General features: G+C 43.0%; 1 protein-coding gene across 1 annotated transcript in view; it reads left to right on the top strand.

Moving 5' to 3' along the window:
* Positions 1-1,817: 1,817 nt before the first annotated feature.
* Positions 1,818-21,974, top strand: part of LOC124555404 (pancreatic triacylglycerol lipase-like) — a 452,049-nt gene continuing 431,892 nt past the window's right edge. The window contains exon 1 of the mRNA XM_047129300.1: positions 1,818-1,866. The gene's annotated coding sequence lies outside the window, so the exon portion shown is untranslated. The remainder of the gene's footprint in view (positions 1,867-21,974) is intronic.

Here is a 21,974-nt window from a genome sequence, read left to right as displayed (position 1 = left end):
GATGTGTGTGCTCTCCTTAGGTTAGTTAGGTTTAAGTAGTTCTATGTTCTAGGTGACTGATGACCTCAGTAGTTAAGTCCCATAGTGCTCACAAGGGAACCTCCCCATCGCACCCCGCTCAGATTTAGTTATAAGTTGGCACAGTGGATAGGCCTTGAAAAACTGAACACAGATCAATCGAGGAAACAGGAAGAAGTTGTGTGGAACTACGAAAAAATAAGCAAAATATACAAACTGAGTAGTCCATGTGCAAGATAGGCAACATCAAGGTTAATATGAGCCCAGGACCGCCGTGGTCCCGTGGTTAGCGTGCGAAGCTGCGTGGCGAGAGGTCATTGGTTCAAGTCTTCCCTCGAGTGAAATGTTTAATATTTTCAGTTTATGCGACAAACTCTTATTTTTTCATCACTTTTTTGGGAGTGATTATCACGTCCACAAGAAAACCTAAATCGGGCAAGATAGAAGAATCTTCTTACCCATTCGCCAAGTGTACAAGTTAGGTGGGTCGACAACATATTCCTGTCATGTGACGCACATGGCGTCACCTGTGTCGTATAGAATACATCAGACGTGTTTTCCTGTGGAGGAATCGGTTGACCTATGACCTTGCGATCAAACGTTTTCGGTTCCCATTGGAGAGGCACGTCCTTTCATTTACTAATCGCACGGTTTTCCGGTGCGGTCGCAAAACACAGACACTAAACTTACTACAGTGAACAGAGACGTCAGCACATGGCGTCACCTGTGTCGTATAGAATATATCAGACGTGTTTTCCTGTGGAGGAATCGATTGACCTATGACCTTGCGATCAAACGTTTTCGGTCCCCTTGGAGAGGCACGTCCTTTCGTCTACTAATCGCACGGTTTTCCGTTGCGGTCGCAAAACACAGACACTAAACTTATTACAGTGAACAGAGACGTCAAAGAACGAACGGACAGATCATAACTTTGCGAAAAGAAAGAAATTAAACTTTTCACTCGAGGGAAGGCTTGAACCAAGGACCTCTCGTACCGCAGCTGCTCACGCTAACCACGGGTCCACGGCGCTCCTCAGCTCAGATTAACCTTAATGTTGCCTACCTTGCGCACGGACAACTCAGTTTGTATATTTTGCTTATTTTTTCATAGTTCCACACAACTTCTTCCTGTTTTCTCGATTGATCTGTGTTCAGTTTTTCAAGGCCTATCCAGTGTGCCAACTTATATCTAAATCTGAGGGGGGTGCGATGGGGAGGTTCCCTTGTCAGAGCAATTTGAACCATTTTTGAAACCGCAATTAATCAGGTCGCGGAAGAAACTGACAGTGTAATTCTTCGCAGTCAATGAGGAATGGTTTTTATACACTTTCCCATTACGATATCTTTTTTTCTTTGACAAGCTGCAGCGTGTCTTACTGACGAAGAGGCCAGTATTACACGCAAGTGACGTCCAATTGCACAACGTTGACGAAAGACCACATAATGCACGGTGGACAGAAGAAACTTTGGCTGCTGCAGCAGTAAACAATAAACATTCATACAGTCCCAACCGAGCGCCATCGGAAAACTTATGTTTGAAGCACTAGAGACTATCCGTGTGCGAAACAGATTCGATCAAATGGTGAGATCCACACAGAGGGTTTACTTGGCACACGCTCGGGAACGCTGCTCCAGCGTGTCGTCAGCGAGGGCACTCGCTCCTAGCAGTGGAATGTAAGCGATGCAGGCCTCCCTCCAGCTAGCGGCCAGGTTGGCGCCGGCTGCCGCGCGCGGCGCTGCCAGCGCGGGACGCAGCTGCTAGCCGCAACAGGTGCGTCGCGGCACCAGTCGACTATCGGCTGCGAGCGAATCCGAGCGCGCTAACGCCGACGCCGGTCAGTCGCCAAGGTAATGTCGCCTGCGCTTTCACCAGCTAGCCAAATCAACATTTGTAAATATGACTGCCCTGTACACCAACGGCTGTCTTAGCAGCGTTGCTCAGAGGTAGATTAATTTCGCAATCAGTTCCATTGTCGCAGAAAGCATCGTTTTCATACTTCGATTTTAATACATCGTTACCGAACTCTGTGTTCGTTCATCTGGTTCTGGTCGTTGTTAAGTGATTGTTGTTCACAGTATAATGACTTCAAAGGAACAGCAGTAGAACTTCTCTTTTTTTTCCAATTTCGGAAAATGCTTCGTTATTGTACAATTATCCAGAGACATAGAAGATGCATCAGTACACACACACACACACACACACACACACACACACACACACACACACCAAAAGACAGAGTAAGAGAAAAGAACTAATTGTTAAAGTAATTTCTTAAAATACTTCCACAGTTCTATTACGTCATAACCGCATTTATAGAGAATATACAGTGCTGCTGCTGTGGGCAAATAAGATGACTGCACCACCACGAATAACGACAAAACGTTCTTATTGCTACCACCGTGGACGTGGCGGTGTATTCGCTGTCAGCGGGTCGCATCGAACTGCGATTTCAAAACCAGCGCCTTCTTCCCACACGTGACGTAGGTAGCCACTCAGAGGCAAGCAGCTGAGCAATACACGAGCGACATCTTGCCGATCGTCAGCTGATGATAGTATCTGTAGCAGACGACACGAGAACTCGTTACATATGACTTCGATGTGTTCTGAAACTCCTGGAAGTACGAAATGCCAACTCTTTTCTCTGTTCTCATTCGAATAAGCCAAGTGAAAATATGTGACTTCATAGTTGCTACCTGTAAAAGTATAATTAGATGCTTGTTTTTGTAATGCAATATGTGTTTTTCGGTTGAAATGTTTCATAACCTGACGAAGCTGCTATGTTATTTAGCAGTGACGGAAGCACTGTGACGTGCTGTGTTTTGGAGGGAAAAGTGATATAATTTGCGTACTGAGGACAAATGAGAAACTGAAATTAATGTGTAACCGTCTAGAGTACCAATTATTCTCACAGAAGGATTCCATAAGAAATGAAAAAAGTAATTCCCTGCTCACACTGTACCTGAAGCTGTTCTTCACTGCTTCGTTGTTTTTTTTTCCATGCACATAATTCGCTTGGTCTGGCTTTGTTGCACAGTTAGCATTCTTCTGTGTCCATTCGTATCACATTTGAAGGCGGTTAGTCAGTCTCCGGCTGTAGGAATGTAAGTTTACAAACTGCCGGATGCGTTCACATCAATCCGAAATTTCAGTCCATACATAAGGTATACGTTAATAATTTCAAAATGTGTGCCATATTAGTGACATTTCTGTAGTCAAATTCTGAGTCAGTGCTTTGAATTGTATTCCAGAAGGTGGTGGTAAGAGGACGATGAAAAACTTTTGTACACACCCTATTATGAAGAGTTTTGTGAAATACAATTTTAATTGTTTCTTTAATTCTTCGTAATTGTTGATACTTGCCATTTGTACTCGTTACATGGACGAATAATGAGAGTTGCTGAAATACAGAGTTAGGAACTTTAATTTAGACAAAATTCGTAGCACACGTTAAAATAAATTATCTCCGAAAGCATTCAGAAAATGGGTCGGGTTCAAAGTGTGCTCTTTGTTGTCTGTCTGACCCTTCGTGGCAGCAGCGTCAGCAAAAGAAAGTCTGCATATACATAGACGCATACGATAAAAATATTGTCACATGACTCCCAGCTTGTGTGCAATTATTTCGATTTGACGCTGTTTCGGAGACTTGCGAGTCAATTTCGCTACTTCTCTTAGTAACTTGTACTTCGGCAGCTAGCAAGGTTAACAAGTAGACTATAGAGGTAACCTCTTTATTTTAACTAGGAATTAACAACCTTTTTAATATATGCGATCAGCGATTCAGTATTTCCACTTAAAATTATGCGGGGTAGCAATATAAAATTCTCTATGAGAAATGCCACTTGAAGATAAGTCGAGAGTATTATTCCGTGACTTAAAGGACAATGAAAGGTTGTATTGAGGCGTCAGACAACAGTGCATTAGCCATTGCCATGAAGATTTGAGATGACTTTCACAGTTTCATGCGATCAGTGTCAGTTATGATGCAAAGCTCATTGTTCTGTGAGTGGTAGCTCTATAATGACGTATTACTCGGCCAACGTCATCTTTCTTGGACAACGCCAAACTGCTACAAATAAAAAATATTCGTCTCTCAGTATCTACAGTTTTTCTACAAGGGTTCGTAGATTGTTTCAGTCTAAAACAGAAAATAATAAGATCAGATATGACTATATTTTAACCCCGAACATGACCGCACTCGATTATAAAGTCAAATACCTTTTCACTTAACCACCAGTCCTTCATGTTTTGCTACAGCGTGTTAAACATTTCATAGATATCCATTTTCAGTAATGATGTGAATTAAGTCAGACCAAACAAAAGAATGACTTTTGTTTGGCCACAATATCGTTAGATTACATGCACCCATTACTTGGGAGCTTCAGATCGTCTCATGTGAGGCAGAACAGCCTCTGATTTCAGAACCTATCCATAGTACGGCTCGGAGGCAGATTGGGTACGTGTCAGATTACAAAACAAAAGGTTTGAATTTCGATCTTAATTTAATAATAAGAGTCTTTTAGTTATTTATCGCTGCCTGTGTCACTTATGCTGCACAGTAAAACATCGCTACCTAATGGTCGCTAGAACCTGATTTACATTTCACTTAGCGGTGGAGACCGGAAACCTAACAATGCGACTTCTGGCGGGGCCACACTGGCTTATCTGAATGGTTTAAACTTTACGGAAATGCGTTCGTACGTGTTAGACAAACTAACTGTAAATGCAAACTGGCTGTTGAATTAGTGGATTATTAACACGTACTGTTTCACTTAGTAAATTACGTCTTTTGATGTAGGGGTATATGAACAGTTGATTTTCAGACGAGCTTTGGTAACAATATAAAGCAATCACTGTCGACAAGTTTGTAATATGTAAATTAAACTACAGTGCCAATTAAAAAATGGTTCAAATGGCTCTGAGCACTATGGGACTGTCCGCAGCTCGTGTTCGTGCGGTAGCGTTCTCGCTTCCCGCGCCCGGGTTCCCGGGTTCGATTCCCGGCGGGGTCAGGGATTTTCTCTGCCTCGTGATGACTGGGTGTTGTGTGATGTCCTTAGGTTAGTTAGGTTTAAGTAGTTCTAAGTTCTAGGGGACTGATGGCCATAGATGTTAAGTCCCATAGTGCTCAGAGCCATTTGATTGTAGCCAACTATGGGACTTAACATATGAGGTCACCAGTCCCCTAGAACTTTAGAACTACTTAAACCTAACTAACCTAAGGACATCACACACGTCCACGCCCGAGGCAGGATTCGAACCTGCGACCGTAGCGGTCGCGCGGTTCCAGACTGAATCCCCTAGAACCGCTCGGCCACACCGGCCAAAGATAGAAAAACAAGCTGCCGATGTCCCGAAAGCCGATTATGGTAGAACTGGCAATGGAATAAAATAGCCGGCCAGTGTGGCCGAGCGGTTCTAGGCGCTTCAGTCTGGAACCGCGCGACCGCTACGGTCGCAGGTTCGAATCCTGCCTCGGGCATGGATGTGTGTGATGTCCTTAGGTTGGTTATGTTCAAGTAGTTCTAAGTTCTAGGGGACTGATGACCTCAGATGTTATGTCCCATAGTGCTCAGAGCCATTTGAACCATTTGAATTAAATATGTTGTTGCCTAGGAGAAGGTGTGCTTTTCTAAGAATAGAAATTTGTTTCTGTGTTCTCAGGGTAACTGCCATCTATAGCAGAAGTCCCCCCTCAGGCTGTTAAGCAACTACCATGAAAAAATCTGGGCGCAGATTGTTCATTGTGAAATCTATACTCTCTGGGCCGAGTACGCTACTTGCAACTCCACGAAGTGCATTAGTTCGACGTGAATTTGAAGTCAGCAGACCAGAGTCACCTGAAAAATATCCCATTTTACGATAGTAAATCTACGGTACACTTTGTTTTTGAGGCCATTTGTTACATCTGTGAATTTTACGTCGGAATTATTAGCATTTTATCTGCTGTCACCAATAAAACTCTAACACTTCGTTAACGCGGTTAGGTATTTGGTTCCCTGGCACTACATAAACATATATAATCCGCAAGACACTTTACAGTGTGTGGAGAAGAGAATTTCGTGTACCTGCACCGTTTAGCTTCCTCGCCTACTCCAGTCATGACCTTCGGTGACACAACGTATGAACTCGAATGTCTCTGATTTTTCTGTCATTGTCAGTTCTCGATATGCTCGTGGGATAATGTAATATGTTCTTGACTCTCCTTAGAATACACGCCTCGCAATGCACATTCCTCTTGCAGTGTATACCAGTGGAATTGGAGGACCAGTTTCATGATGCTCGTGCGTTTACTAAATGATTCCATGACTAAACTCACGGTTCTTCTTTTGATATTCTCTATTTTCCTTATTAATGAAATCTATTACGGTCTGTAAACTGAAGAGCAACACTGAAGAATCTGTCGAATAACAGTTTTCCAAACTGTGTTCTTCGCAGATGAATTACATTTCCTGAAGGTTCATCCACTCCATCTCAGTCTATAAGATTCCTTTCCTACAACTATTTTTTATGTGATCGTTCGACTCTGAATCTCTTCTAACGCATACTTACTATATATTTTACGGGTGTCCCTATTTCAAGTGATGGAACGCCAGTCGACGCCAATAGTATAATTGGCCGCCTGGAACGTCAGTCGACGCTAGTAGTGTAATCGGCCGCGTGTTTACGCACAATTTGTTACAAATATTTACAGTGAGGGCCAACTGTCAGTCCTTTCACCAAGGTTCGATCCTCTTCAAATCTTCCTTTCCGAAACAGTTTTCTAGCGTTGTGACATCGCTCTATGCACAATCAGCCTCACACCACACTTTCCCACCAGAGTCTTGTGTAATCTCGCCGCTGCCCTACCATTAGATTTATCAATGATATGATCTGTATGTACACTTTTTGTTTGCTATCCTAGCGAAATGAGATTTCGACATTGGCCAGCGGGGTCAACGGTTCTGATGGCGCCAAGGGCTTGAGCTGAAACGTCGCCACCAGTAAACACATCCAATCAATGTTCCAGCATAGCACACTGAATCACGCAAATCCGTCACTAAGCCGCCACAACGCCACACAGTGTGACTGGACCGTTTGATTGGGCAGTCGGCTGAAAGGCTTCCTTCCTCATCAGCTGCCTCTAGATGTTTACTTGTTTTCTTCAGCAGTATCGATTCCGACTGTCCCAGTTTCGCCTCCGCATCAACCATACCATCGTCTTGACCCACATCACTTCAACAGGAACTGTTTCATGTATTCTATTTCTAATATTTACCAAAATTTCAAAACTTAAGACATGCACACAAACTACAGTTGAATGGAACTAGGAGAAATGAAGTAATCTTTCAAACAAACAATTCCTATTTTTTTCCATCCTTGAGGCATCTAACTTTAGCCAAATAATTACGTGAAATTAGCAGGAAAGGCTACTGGAGCCCAGAGGCATGTGACGTGAGCATCGTAGAGGCGGAACTACTCTTATTCCAGATGTGAAGAAACGATCGAATTTGTGGTAATGACTGTGGGACCAAACAGCTGAGGTCATCGGTCCCTAGGCCTACAAACTACTTAATCTAACTTAAACTTACGCTAAGGACAACACATACACACCAAATGCCCGAGGGAGTACTCGAACCTCCGACGGGGGGAGCCGCGCGAACCGTGGCAAGGCACCTGAGACCGCACGGCTACCCCGCGCAGCTCAGAAGCGATCGCCATCAGTTATTTCACAGGTTGACATTTCCACCTTATAGACGTACGGGATATCTGAATAAGAAGCATGTTAAGAATACTAACAACTCCGTAGAATAAAGGGGATTCAAAATTGGTTATGGCGAATGAGGCTGCCATAGGAAGCGAAGGAAGAAGAGCGGAATCGTCAAAGACTATAATATCTGAGAAAGGAACGCCAGGAAATATGGGTCCTTGAAACAGTGAAATCTATTCCCCAAATCAACTTTAAAATGTACAGTTGCATAAAATCAATACCTCCAATTGGAAGTCATTATTAGAACGTAGACTTAACAACATTAAAATCTAGTTTTTTTCTGAATTTTTCTTTTATATGAACTGAAAATGCTTATCAAGAAGCGTTAATGAATATAAGTTCACAATTTGGAGTGATATAGACTTTTTTTGTTTTAAGCTCGGCAAGACTTCTCTGCCGCTAGGGACTTTGCCTGTTACCTCAATCTTTTCACCTCCAGTAAGTACACTACTGCACAAAATTTAAGGACGAAAGTAACTATCGCATTATGTGTCACTGCTAAGAAACAAAACTCGATGAAACTTAACCACACACAGAAAGCAGAAAGGACTGCTACAGTATAGCACAGGAAGGAGCTACATGAAATTATCAGTGAGAAGAAGAGAAATGACACTTTTATTCACAGACAATAAATACACAGAAGTCACTGCGATTTAAGATGGTACCCACGACACAGGGGCGTGGTTCGTAACATGTGCGTGATCACCACGGACGGCACTGCATGCTCTGCAACGAGCTCCCATGCTGGCCACAAGGTTGATACGGAGTTCTCGTGGTAGGGCGTTCCATTTCCTCCACCAGTGCGCTTGACAACTGCTGGATGGTCGCTGGTGCATGTGAACGTGTTGCAATAACTCTCCCTAACGCATCCCACACTTGCGCGATAGGATTTAACGAGGGAACGGGTAGACTAGTCCATCCGCCGAATATCCTCTCCTTCCAAGAGCACCTCCACCTGCGCAGTTCGTTGCGGTCGCGCATTGTAACCCATAAGAATGAAGTTACAGCCGAATGCATCTGTGAAGTATGGGTAAGGAGTACAGCGTCCCAATAACGTTTACTGGTGAGCGCACCGTGTTCAATGATTTGGAGGTCTGTACGCCCATGCAACAATATGCCTCCCCACACCAGAACACCTGGACCCCCGAAACAATCATCTGTGACAGTTTTACTGGCTGCATTACGTGTTCACACAATCGCCATCTGAGAGTACGTAAGCCCCGCCTTTTGTAAGGTTCATTGGACGATCATAAATCGCGGTGACTTCAGTGTAATTACTGTCTTTGAATAAAAGTGTCATTTCTGTTTGTCTCATTGCGGATTTCTTTCAGTTACCTTCTGTGCAGTACTTTGCTTTCGCAGTTAGTTCTTTCTGTGTTTCATCGAGCTATGTTACTTGGCAGTGAGACATTATGCGAAAGTTGCTTTCGTTCTTTAAGTCTCGCACACCAGTGCAGACGGTAACAAGAAATTTACATATACGAGAACGGACGTGGAACATTGCCAGTAACTCTCACTACCTCTCGAACAAATGTCACAGTTTCCCTCGCTTCTGTGACTCGTACGGCTGGGATTTGCACGGTTAGCAAGTTAAGTAACAGTAGGTCGACAACGACTCAGGATTTAACTTTATAAAGATAAAAATTATTTGTGATACTGCAGTTGAACCTCGGTCCAGAGTCAACTCTTGTAATACAGGAACCAATCTCATAAATTTACTGTGCGCTGAAAGTACATGTAAAGAATTGCACAACTAAGTCCTTCTACAGGCTTATGTAACCAATGCTATTGATGCGCTATTACTGCATGATATGGAGTGTCACACAATTTATCATTTGATTCCGGTTAATGCATCGTTACGTGTAGAAATTAAACTCTCTGGCCATGTACTTCAAATTCTCGCTCTACATATCACGTGGCGTGACCGAAAGAACAATTTGAGACGAAGAACCAACTTCAAAAACCTCAACCAATGTCCCTACAGTGTTTCCCAAACATTGACTTGAGCACTTAACTCTCCTGATCCAAACCAACTGGTTTCATTTATCTGAGGGCGTTTGCCTAGTGTGGTTTATCGAAATCCTAATCGATTCAGTTGGGAGAATACGTGGGCCGCGTGAACATGTTCGCACTAGCATCGAGCGAAGGCGTCAGGGGCCAGAAGTGCCCCAGTGCTGCAGCACGAAACCTTCATCACTTTCTATGGTTTTGTTTGTTTCCTGTCACCATTACCTTGAATTATAATGCCTACTTTGTAAATAGTTTTTGCGTTCTTCCGACCACAATCGGTAATTTTTACTTCCTGTTTTGTTTTCTTTCCATTACATGAAACATTTCTTCAAAACTGCCGTTACGTATTGACCTTAAATGATTTCCGGAATGTCGAGGGCCGAAAATTCCGGTAAGCGCTCCTCGGGTGGTGTTGGTCTCAATATTTTAGACGCTACGAACACGCAGCTTCGTTACAGTACCTCGTAGTTTTACGGCGTTATTTGGCAACACACCGAATATTAGCTGACAAGAAATGGAGACAATTAACTGCTACATTCGACGTTTTATTACTAACTAAATTGTCACAGAGCCTCTCGCCAAACCTTTGCCATCAACCACATAGCTTCTCTTAAAAGTTGCGGTAGTCCACATCTGACCGAAAGAGGTGGCGCAGACGTTGAGGCACTGGAGTTTCTTCGTGAGGAAGAGCTTTCACATACCTGCCTGGCCATCCAGATTGAGATTTTTCTATGGTTTCACTAAATCACTCAGTGCTGGTATGGTGCCCGTCGTCAATGGGACGTTAAGTCGTAATCATTATTTAACGCTTGAACCACCCCTCACCTTTTTTTTTTCAGTAAACGTGACATTCGCTTCTGACAACGTTTTGTGTATGTGTAAAAATTCAAACTGTACTCTGGTTCTCATTCCTCGTAAACTGTATGTTCCGCTGTAGCAAATTGCTTGGTTTTGTTCCGAATTAGCCGGCCGCGGTGGTCTAGCGGTTCTAGGCGCGCAGTCCGGAACCGCGCGACTGCTACGGTCGCAGATTCGACTCCTGCCTCGGGCATGGATGTTTGTGCTGTCCTTAGGTTAGTTAGGTTTAAGTAGTTCTAAGTTCTAGGGGACTGATGACCACAGATGTTAAGTCCCACAGTGCTCAGAGCCATTTGAACCATTATTTTTGTTCCGAATTAGAAGGCAATCAATGACACACAAATTGAAATGCCCAGAAAAATACCTTTTTCTTGAAGCCAACCTTCGGACTGGGGAAATCTCTTCTTCTGACCGCCAGTTATATGAACCATCCAGGACTCACAAAGTCCCTGTTAAGGTGTCCCTTCGTGGACCAGAATTACAAGTAATGCCAGTTCCTAGGAAGACATGTGTACTAAGACCGGCTGTATCACCACCAGCTCCGTTCGCGGCGGTATAAATTAGCTTGTCATGTACTTGTAGTGATTCGCTCTCGCAGGTGACGTCTCTGTGACTGGGAAAAACCACAGAAGGCCTCAGTCATAAGCGTCAGCTGTCACTGCCTACCACGATGAAAGAGAGCGCAGCAGTTCAGAGTACGTGACACGACAGTTAATATTTATTTGGTCCCGACAGTGCTAAAGAAGCAACCTAACGATCTCTTGTACTTCGTGTAACTTGAGCATTCACACCTCTGTAGCTTAGTAAAACCTGCTTGTCGTTTAGTCATTTGTTTAAAAAAAATGGCTCTGAGCACTATGGGACTTAACTGCTGAGGTCATCAGTCCCCTAGAACTTAGAACTACTTAAGCCTAACTAACCTATGGACATCACAAACATCCATGCCCGAGGCAGGATTCGAACCTGCGACCGTAGCGGTCGCGCGGTTCCAGACTGTAGCGCCTAGAACCGCTCGACCACTCCGATTTGTTTCAATAAATGTAAAATTTCTTCATTGCACTGAAGATTTCTCTTAGCAGTGACGTCTCAAGGATAACAGACAATATTCTTTCAGATATTGTATAGCCATTGCCTCGTTTATGCTATTTGGATAGCGGAACACTGTGAGGGCTACCGATTGATGTCAGCTAAAGGAGATTAAAGTTGCCACATGTGTCTGTGTGAATGTTCGCTGGTTTTTCTCTCTCGCTGCAGGTACTCTCGTTATAAGCACGTAAGGACGATCCCAAGACTATTTGATTAACTAATAGGAGGGTATGCTCTTTACTGCTTCTTCGTAAACCGAGAACGTGACAGCAGCGTTAGTGCCCCACATATTACGACCTCGATTTATGATTGGGTAACTATATCCACCCCTCCTAATCAAATCTCATCACATATTCGACCAAAAACTGAAAAAACTGAGATACAAATGTTAGTTGATTATCGAAATATATGGTTGATATGGAGGATACGGAGTTGGAAGTTACGGAATTGGAAGTTATGTTCACCTGCTTCAATGTTGCTCCTTGCAAGATGGGCTCCACGTTGTCACCAGTCACGAAAATTTCATTATCATTGGCCAAAGTAGAGTGCTCATCACATCCTCCAGTGTACAGTACCCTTCACGAACAAGCGATTTACTAACTTTCAAGTAAGCAGTAGCGCATCTCTTAAACATCGCAGTTCCCTTCCTCAGACGAGAAGATGTGTATTTTGCGATCTCTTGAGCATGTAATCATAGTACGCGTACACAGCGGTTACTTTTAACGTCTAACATCCATGGTTGACTTCGAGCAGTTCGTATGGTTCAAATGCGTACAACGTCTGCCAGATTACAAAATAAACATCCCCCGGGAAAGTTGGCGGCTAGCCTGAGGGAGTTTCTACGCTGGTTCCCACAGCCGTTTTGCATAATGTCGGGCTGACTTCATTTTCGCATCAGGATCAGACCACATTAACAGTAAGGTGTGGAACCAAATGGAACAAAAATTACACAATTCACGGACTTTTGGTATGCACAACACATGTCCCTTTATCTTGTCAATATCCGCAACCGTTTTTCCTCAGTTATTTCAGTGTTGTTTACATTGTAGAGAAGAATAGCTACTCCTCACCTTCTGTAACTAAATTTTATTTTTGTTTCAAAACCTAGAATGTTACACCTCTTTTGTTATCTTCAATAGTTTTTATAAATCAAATATTTTTGTGTGTCCATTGGCTGATCTGATAGCATTTCTGGACTCCTGAACTCAGATTTCCCGATGTACGCGAGGGATCACGTTAACCGCTTTGGCTATCCGTGCACCACTCACGGGCACACCCAAACTTCCATATGTCGTCGTCGTCGTTCCTGAGTGACAACCTGTACCCGTACACGCCGCAATATCGCATCTCACCAATAAATAGTTAATTTGATAACAGATGGAAGTGTAGAGGGTAAAGGTCATGTAGAGAGATCGGGGTTTGACCACAGTAAACAGTTTCAAGTGGATGCAGGCTGCAGATGCTATGTAGGGATAAAGAGACTTCCACTGGATGGACTACATTGGGGAATTGCATCAAACCCATTTCTGGACTGCATGTGTTGTTATTTTCTGACTGCATAACTCCGCATTACTGCACCCTTCATCCGTTTGAACGTGCTTGCTGTTCTCAAGATTTGATGCCGTCTACAGTTTTATAAGCACGAGGATTCATTGTCGCATCTCCTCGTGCCATCAGTTCTCAATGTTATTGAGTCTTTATGGTCTAATTTGGAGGTAAGGGTGATCGTTTTCCACCTCCATCATCGCTACCTGATCTTGCCACTGTTTTGCAGAAAGAATAGTGTAAGAATCGCTTGAAAACCTTACAGTATCTGTATTTGTTCCGAGACGACTGGAAACTGTTTTTAAAGCAAACGGTTTTCCTACACCGTACTGGGCATGGTAATGCGTGTATGTGGTGTTTCCATGTTTTTGTCCACCCTGTGTAACTGCTCTTGCAGAACTGACCAGCAAGAGCGATGTGTATGTCTTCAGCAGCTCCAATTCTGCACATTGGAACTGGATCGTCTTCCACTCATCACAAGAGTCACCCCTGCATATCTAGCGTGGGTTGTGTGCGAGACCTTCCGTAATTCCTTGCCCTCCTTGCGAATGATCTCGTGTTTGCAAGTTGCAGTAAGAAAAAGCTAATTTTTTTTTCAGTTGGAATGCGGCAGATGTCGTTCGATATACATGACACATCCCTGTCTATAATTCAGTTGACTAAACCGTAGCAGAATACTTTGCGACTTCCGTGTGGAATAATACGAATCCGTTTCATTGTTTACTTTGTCCACACTCCGCGGAATCACCAACCTTGTTCTGACGCCATCTGGAATTTCTGATATTGGGGGACAGATGTCTGACAGTAGCAGCACAGTCGTAGGACTAAGTACTGACAACCTAGCTAGGGTGGCAGCAATGTAGTGTTTGTTCCCAAGAAACAATGAGGGGAGGTAGTAATAGCGTACACTCCAATATTCTCACAAGAGGAGCGCTGTCACATGCCACACATCTACACGGCAGCGCCCTGTCAATATTTCTCGCACTCTTTGACAACATTTATTCACAGGACAGCGTGTATGAATCCACGTTCCATCTGAATAAACTACTAGCTGTTTTAATTCTGCTGCTTCATCTTCTCCTAAAAATTTAATTTTTTGCAATTGTGTCATCTCTTTCGCGTTCGTGACGGCTCATTTATTCTGTTACCTTTTAAAACCGAATACCATAGACAAAATAATTTTTATCAGAGTTTCTTTGCTAGCTTTGATGTCGAGTTCTGAGCGACATTCTGTGAAGTTTTCTCAGATTTGGTGTTTCTTTGTACTGGTAATGATGTCTCAGAAGTTTATGCCTAAATATACATCAATCCAAAACGTCAATGGGATATTTATTGTGCCTACTTCGCTTCTTTTCTTTGGGATAGATAATTTCCTGTGTGCCTCCTGCCATAATTTGCACGCCACAGACGTACTCAACTTTAACACTTTGCTTGCACGTTTCCTCACCTCTCCTTCAACGCTGTCACTTCCTTCTCGTCGACAGTGCATTTAATGATGTACGAGCAAGCCATTGTGGCTGATCGCGAAGACATAGCTGCGATCACCTGCCATGCTTGTGCTGCAAGGTAACAACATGCACTACTTTGAAGTCGAACATGACTGTACCTAGTCATATGACCAAGGTGTTTCCCGCTGCAGCTGGGTCGATGATTTGTTTTGGCGAATAATATAGAGACAAACACGACAACAAAGAAAAGAAAAATTAACATTAACAGGAAGTCGACCAACAGAGATTACCGACAGTCCTCAACATCTACAGCTACGTCTACGTTTACATCTGCACTCTGAAAGAAGCTGTGTGGTGTATGGCAGATGATACTCTAGTGTACTTCTGCCACTTCAACTCCTTCCTAATCAAGTCGCGAATGCTGCGCTGAGGGAGGATTGTTAGCAGACCTCTGTGTGAGCTCTGATCTTTCAAAATCTATCTACATGTTTTTTTCACGAGATATACGGTACGTAGGAGGAAGCAAAATACTAATTGGTTCTGGTAGAAGCGGAGGTTCTTGGAATTTTAGTAATAAATCACACCGTGATGCTCAATGTCACTCTTGTAACGTCTGCCATTGGTATTTGGATTATCATTTCCGTGACGCTTTCGAATCTGTGTTGAAACGCGCTGCAAGTAAAATGACCCATATCTCAACAAGTATTAGTTTCCAAACATATGCTTGCAGGAATTTTTCTCTAGGCTTGGTCAAGGCCCCACAATCCGGTAACTGGTCTACTGCGGACAGCGGACAATTTAAACTGCGCCTCGGCGGACTCTGTCATAGTAAACTTAGGCGCCTTTCATTATAACGCACCTTCCCTTGAGTTATTTCACAAACATAATGTCTCATGTAACTACAAGATAACAATTTAATTTTTGAAGAAAGGCAACTAGGCACTGTTTACCCTTTTTTTACGTACTGCATGAAATCTGCCATAACTACTTGTTCACCAGCTTATTACGTTAGTATGAGCACGAATTGTAACATTTCGCTCTTTAGTGTTCCAAATTTTTGAAGTGAGATGTATTTAGCATCACATGACGCTTCCGGCATCTGGTGGACTTCATTATTATCCTTTCGTGCCATATGCTGTATGCTGGTGAATCCTGATACCGAACCGTGTGGTGTTCTCAGCAACATCTGAGCTATTTTACAACACCACAAAATGAAACGTTTCCAGTCCCATGTTTACGAGTACTGTCGAAAATACCTGCTACAGTTAAAAAAGTAAACTCACTGATGTATTACTTCTGAAAATGTAAGCGCTATTACTGAAAGTCCTTAATATAGAACATCTAAACATATCTACGTACCTTTGAAAGGTAATTTGGTTCCTTTCCAAAATTTATTTGTACAGGTGAACGCATCACAACTCTTCACCATTTTTCTTCACGTATAGTGGAGTGTGTAAACAGTAGAAATGACAAATGATTCAAATGGCTCTGAACACTATGGGACTTAACTTCTGAGGTCATCAGTCCCCTAGAACTTAGAACTACTTAAACCTAACTAACCTAAGGACATCACACACATCCATGCCCGAGGCAGGATTCGAACCTGCGACCGTAGAGGTCGAGCGGTTCCAGACTGTAGCGCCTAGAACCACTCGGCCACACCGGCCGGTTAAACAGTACAGTTACGGCTAACAAATACTGTATGTGTTCATCAGTAAATATATAATGTTCGAGCTGTATCCTTAACAAGCCACAGTACACTTCAGCTTACGCGACTCTCACAATGCCATCCAGCTAAAGGTTCAAAATATCATCCGCCTGCAGTGGCTTTGTGGATTCTGCTTACTGTTACAAGATCTTTGGGTTTGACCGGTAATATCTCGTGTGAGAATACGAGAGGCTTCTTTTAACCAACATGTATAGACCAAACGAGTCTTTTAATAGAAAAGCAGGTGTATTTCAGTGATTGGTTGCTCGCCAGACCAGATTTGCATTCGACGCTTTCCAATAGTTTGGTACCATTGGCGTGTGCCGTTACGTCACGGTAGCGTGTGTAGCGCTGGCGTGACGCAGCGCATGCCGGCGAGAACCGGCCGTGGCACCTTGGCCGTGGCCGCAGCGCCCGGCGCCCGGGACAGGGAAACCTAGTCCCGCAGCACCGCTAACCCAATCCTTTCTCCCCTTCAAACCGGACCCGATCTTCCGAACACAAGACATGTTGGCGCACGTGTCGGCGTACAATGCCGCTCTCTCAGTGACTCGTTTCTCTTCGTGGGATTATACTCGCGCATTAGCTTTGATAGAATCAAGTCTGCACTATCCTGTTGACAGTGCAGTTGGAAGATAGTTTTGTTTTGAAAAGTGGACACTCGTTGTTAAAGTGGCAGCGTTATGTTGAAGTAACGCTTCAACGAGAGCCTGTGGCACGTGATTTCTTATGGCTATTGAGACGCAGCCTCTTCAAGGGTATATCTTCATTGTCTTCTCACGAGCTATATGTACTAGCGGAGGCAGAAGAACCTCATTTGGTGTGGTTGGAGCAATTACGTTAACCTTAACTCCTTCTTCTTCCCAGCGTTGTTCCGTAGTCACGAGTTTCGCTTTGTGGGTCAGCATTCGCCAATTGTTTTGATCAGCTGCTTGTTTTGGAGGTACGTTTCCAATACGTATATCTTATCTAAATTGTGTGTATCTGTCCACCGTCTTCTTTTTTTGCGTCTTCCTCGTCGTCTTCGTCTATCCACTTTGAGCTTTTAGAAAGCAGTATCACTCTGCCTGGTGTTATTTTCTGTACCCGTCTACACCACGGAGGGCGTTCACTCAGTGACACGCTCAACGCTGACCAGCTGCTTGATAGTGCTGTTTCTTAAGCTTTTTGTCAAAGTCATTCCAGTATCCGCAGCAGCATCCACATTTCCGTGCCATGGAGGCATCGCGCAGCGGTTTTCGGCGTTGGCCAACATCTGTGCCATACACGGCAGCAGTTCGTACCATCGTCCTATACACTTGGACTTTAAATTGAAATGAAATTTCTCCGTCTCATAGAAGTCGTAGCGCTTTACACCATTTACGACAACCATGATGCTTGGTTATGACACGTACGCTATATTTGTGCCACCATCATTATACCGGTACATACGGCATTCTAAATACCACGACATATTCTAATTCCTCTAGTAACCGAGCGAGGTGGCGCAGTGGTTAGCACACTGGACTCGCATTCGGGAGGACGACGTTTCAAACCCACGTCTGGCCATTCTTATTTAGGTTTTCCGTGTTTTCCCTAAATAGCTTCAGGCAAATGCCGGGATGGTTCCTTTGAAAGAGCACGGCCGATTTCCTTCTCTAACCCGATGAGACCTATGACCTCGCTGTTTGGTCTCCTCCTCCCTCAAATCAACCAACCAACCACCCTCTAGTACCGAGGTTCCCAAACTTTTGTTTGTCACGCCCCCCTTCTGCCGAAAAAAAACCTTCCGTGCCCCCCGCCCCCCCCTAAAAAATATAGAGATTTTTATTAATTATCAAGAAACTATTGTAAAATTTGTGATGGTGACGTCATGTAACATGGTGGGCTGTTAATGTATCGAGTCGCAATTATTACGTCATCAGTCTAGTCTAGTGATTATAAGCCACTCCTAAAGCAAAGAGAGTCCTTGGTAAACAAGGAAAAATGGTTGCGACCTTTGCAGATTAGTGTATGCGGGCCACTATTTTAAGTTGAGTGTAGCTTATTACTTTCACTCATTATCACGGTGTTCACGAACATCACTGATTTGTACGCCTATAGCGCTCCCCATTGTCATCTCGCATAGGTTGGCATTTATGTCAACGACGACAGTTACCGAACAGCGACAAAGACCCAGTTCCCAGAACCAGAAAAAAATAAAAAATAAGCTTTACGAAATAATTTTGCAGACTACACAGAACTTTAAAAAATATGAATAAAACAACTTCCTTACCTTGATTACATTCCCTTTCTGCACACCATTTCTTCACCAGTATACGTGGGGGACTGATGACCTTCGCTGTTTAGTCCCTCTTAAACATCCCAACAACCACCACCACCACCAGTATACGATTTTAGGACTACTCTTCGCTTGCCATATCTAGGATAAACTTTCGCTGTGTCTTCATCCAGAAGAAATACTAACACCTAACATCAGAATCCATAAGGATCACACGCAGTATTTATATTTAAATCAGATTCACTATGTTTATTTTATATTGTTTCTTAGAAATACTTTTTTGTAATTTTACAGTATTACCTACATGTAAGGATAGTTAGGAGGAAAATAAGAAGTTCTCTTATAATGTGACGTATTTATTATAAAAATATTATTTCCACACACATATGGCAAGAAACAGACAAATAAATCAATATGAAGGATGAGCTTGCACATTTTTTACAAGATTTTGAATTCTTGGCTGAACAGTAGAAACTGCGCAACGTAAATCATTGACAATACTGAGTTTGCTTCTAAGCTTATTTTTAATCGCCACTACCGCTGAAAATGCTCTTTCGCACAAATAAGTGCTTGAAAATGGTAAATACAGTTTCAGTGCTTGTTTTGCTGTTCTGGGATACACCGTTAGATATTTCACCCAAAACAAAGGCTCATCCATCTTCTCAAAGTCATACTTCGCTGCAGAATCATTTTTAATTTCTAAGACTTCCTCTTGTAGTCTGTCTGGCAACACATCCACGTCAACGTGAAATGGATCCGTCGCTAACCTATAATAAATTTTATCATCACGACTGTTAGGGAAGTATCATGGTTCATATGGCTCTGAGAACTATGGGACTTAACATCTGAGGTCATCAGTCCCCTAGAACTTAGAACTACTTAAACCTAACTAACCTAACGACTCACACACATCCATGCCCGAGGCAGGATTCGAACCTGCAACCGTAGCGGTCGCGCGGTTCCAGACTGAAGCGCCTAGAACCGAGGGCCACAACGGCCGGCAGGGAAGTATCGTTCGAATTCATCAATGAGGTGCTGCAAATGGTTCGAAATTTTACTCTTAGTATCAGTATCCTTAAAATCGTTTTGAAATCGGGCTTCTTCCAGGATTCCAAACAATCTGGGAAAGCAGGAATAATTGCAGGCTAAAATTTTACGTTTCCATAGTTCCAACTTATAAGTAAACGCTTTGATGGCATCCCAATGAAAAATTATGTTTGACTCTCCACCTTGTTATTTCAAAGTCAATGTGTTTAAAGATTCAAAAATATCTGACACATAAGCCAATGCAACATGAACACTGGGCTTTCTAAATTCCATATACAATTCAGTTTGTTTGTTATTTTCCAAAAACTGCATCACTTTGTCTCGAAGTTCAAATAATCTTCCTAGCATATTTCCTTTTGAGAGCCAGCGTACTTCTGTATGAAATAAGTGTTTTATACTCTGCTCTCAAGTCTTCACAAAGAGCCGTAAATAACCTGGAATTTAATGCACTCTTTCTTAATATATTCATGATTTTGATGCACAGTTTCAAGACATAATCGAGTTCCTTTGGAAGTGTCTTAGCTGCCAATGCTTGACGGTGTATTACACAGTGGATAGCAGTAACACTAGAGTTTTTTTCTCTGACCATCTGCACGAATCCTGAGCGACATCCAAGCATTGATGGGGCGCCGTCTGTGCATACGCCTATCAGTTTCTGCCATGATAACTCATTTTTACAAAAGAATTCAGAGACAGCTGCCATTATATGAATTGCTTTTGAAGTTGACTTTAACTCTGTAGAAAACAGCAACTCTTCTTTAACTGTTTAATTTTCTATATAGCGAACGAAAGCTAGCAGTTGGCAACAATTCGCAACATGGGTACACTCGTCTAACTGTATTGCGAAAAACTGCGATTGTTTGACGACCGTAACTAGTTGATTTTGTATATCTTCGGCCATATCATCAATCCGACGTTTCACAGTATTGGCAGAAAGCGGTATTTGTGAAAGTTTTTGTTTACTTTCTGACCAAAGAACAATATCAGCAGCTTTCAACAAACAGGGTTTGACTAGTGTCTCTCCGATAATATGACTTCTCTTGGTCCTTGAAATAAGTAGCAATAACTCAACGAGGCTTCCAGTACCTTTTCTGATGTCTGAGCGAAGGATCCAGCAGTGTCCAACTTCATTCGTTTCAAATTATCACATTTTGCAGCAAAAAATTCCTTCAGCTTCTCTTTCAATGCACCATGCTTTGCCCACAAATGGCGTTCCAGACGAGGTGGTCTCATGGAATCATTGCTCAATACCTCATAGCAAATAACACTTTGCGGCTGGTAAACACCATTTTTTTGTATAGAAGAAAAACCGTATTCGACATAATCATCATTATATTTACGTTTTTTCACGACACTCATGGTGAAGTAAAAAGAAAACAAGAAGTTAACAGTATAATTTCGTACTAACACTGATTTTACTGAGGCACAACTGAGAAAGATTTCAGCAAAATCCAATACATCGGATGTGTCAACAACTGCAAGCAACCAACTGAAATAAAGGAAAGCTACTGTCGTCTGTCGGCACCTCAGATGACTGCCTGTGAGGAGTGGGGCGAAGAACGGGGAAGCCCAGACGCAGCGCAGGTAGTCAGTGCACTGTCTGTCTGCGACCTGTTGGCCGAGCAGGGCTCTTGCTGGTCAGAAACGGGCTTTTCCCGGATTAGGGCGGAAACAGCCTACAGGCACCCTAAGAATTTGCTACCTGTAGTGCGGTGCTGTTCTGAGCAGTGCAGCCTGGGGTTTTATGCGAAAATCGTTTTTGTGCCCCCTATCTTTTGTTACTTATAAATGAAACGTTATAAGTTTTGAGATAACATCAATGAATTGGTTGTCAGTTTTCACAGTAATTAAGTAAGGTCATGGATACTCCTCACACATCGCTTGAAACTGAGCACAGTGCCAAGCAGTTATCTCTGTACTCGTGCCAAAAGACGACATTGTCGCAGCAAAGAAAACACACTAATTTCAAACGAAATTACCCATATTTCAAAATGGCAGAAAAAAATTAACTGTTTTGTGAGATAAGTAATCTGAATGAAAGAGCAGTTGTAAAAAAAAAAAAAATAGCCTCACTAATGGACTTCATTGTCTACCTAGCTGGGTTATGTTTCATTGTTAGCAGCCACGACAATACAGCGTGAAGTACTCTGCTCAGAACGAACACTTGTATTAGTTTCGCATTCACGTCGTGCACATTTTTCTGGTGACGAAGGGCATAACCCTGACGTCCAAATTACGAACCCGCC

Source organism: Schistocerca americana, chromosome X, assembly GCF_021461395.2.
Source record: "Schistocerca americana isolate TAMUIC-IGC-003095 chromosome X, iqSchAmer2.1, whole genome shotgun sequence".
Lineage (NCBI taxonomy): Eukaryota > Metazoa > Arthropoda > Insecta > Orthoptera > Acrididae > Schistocerca > Schistocerca americana.
Note: the sequence above shows the minus strand (reverse complement) of the source record. Positions and strands in the feature narration are given on the sequence as shown.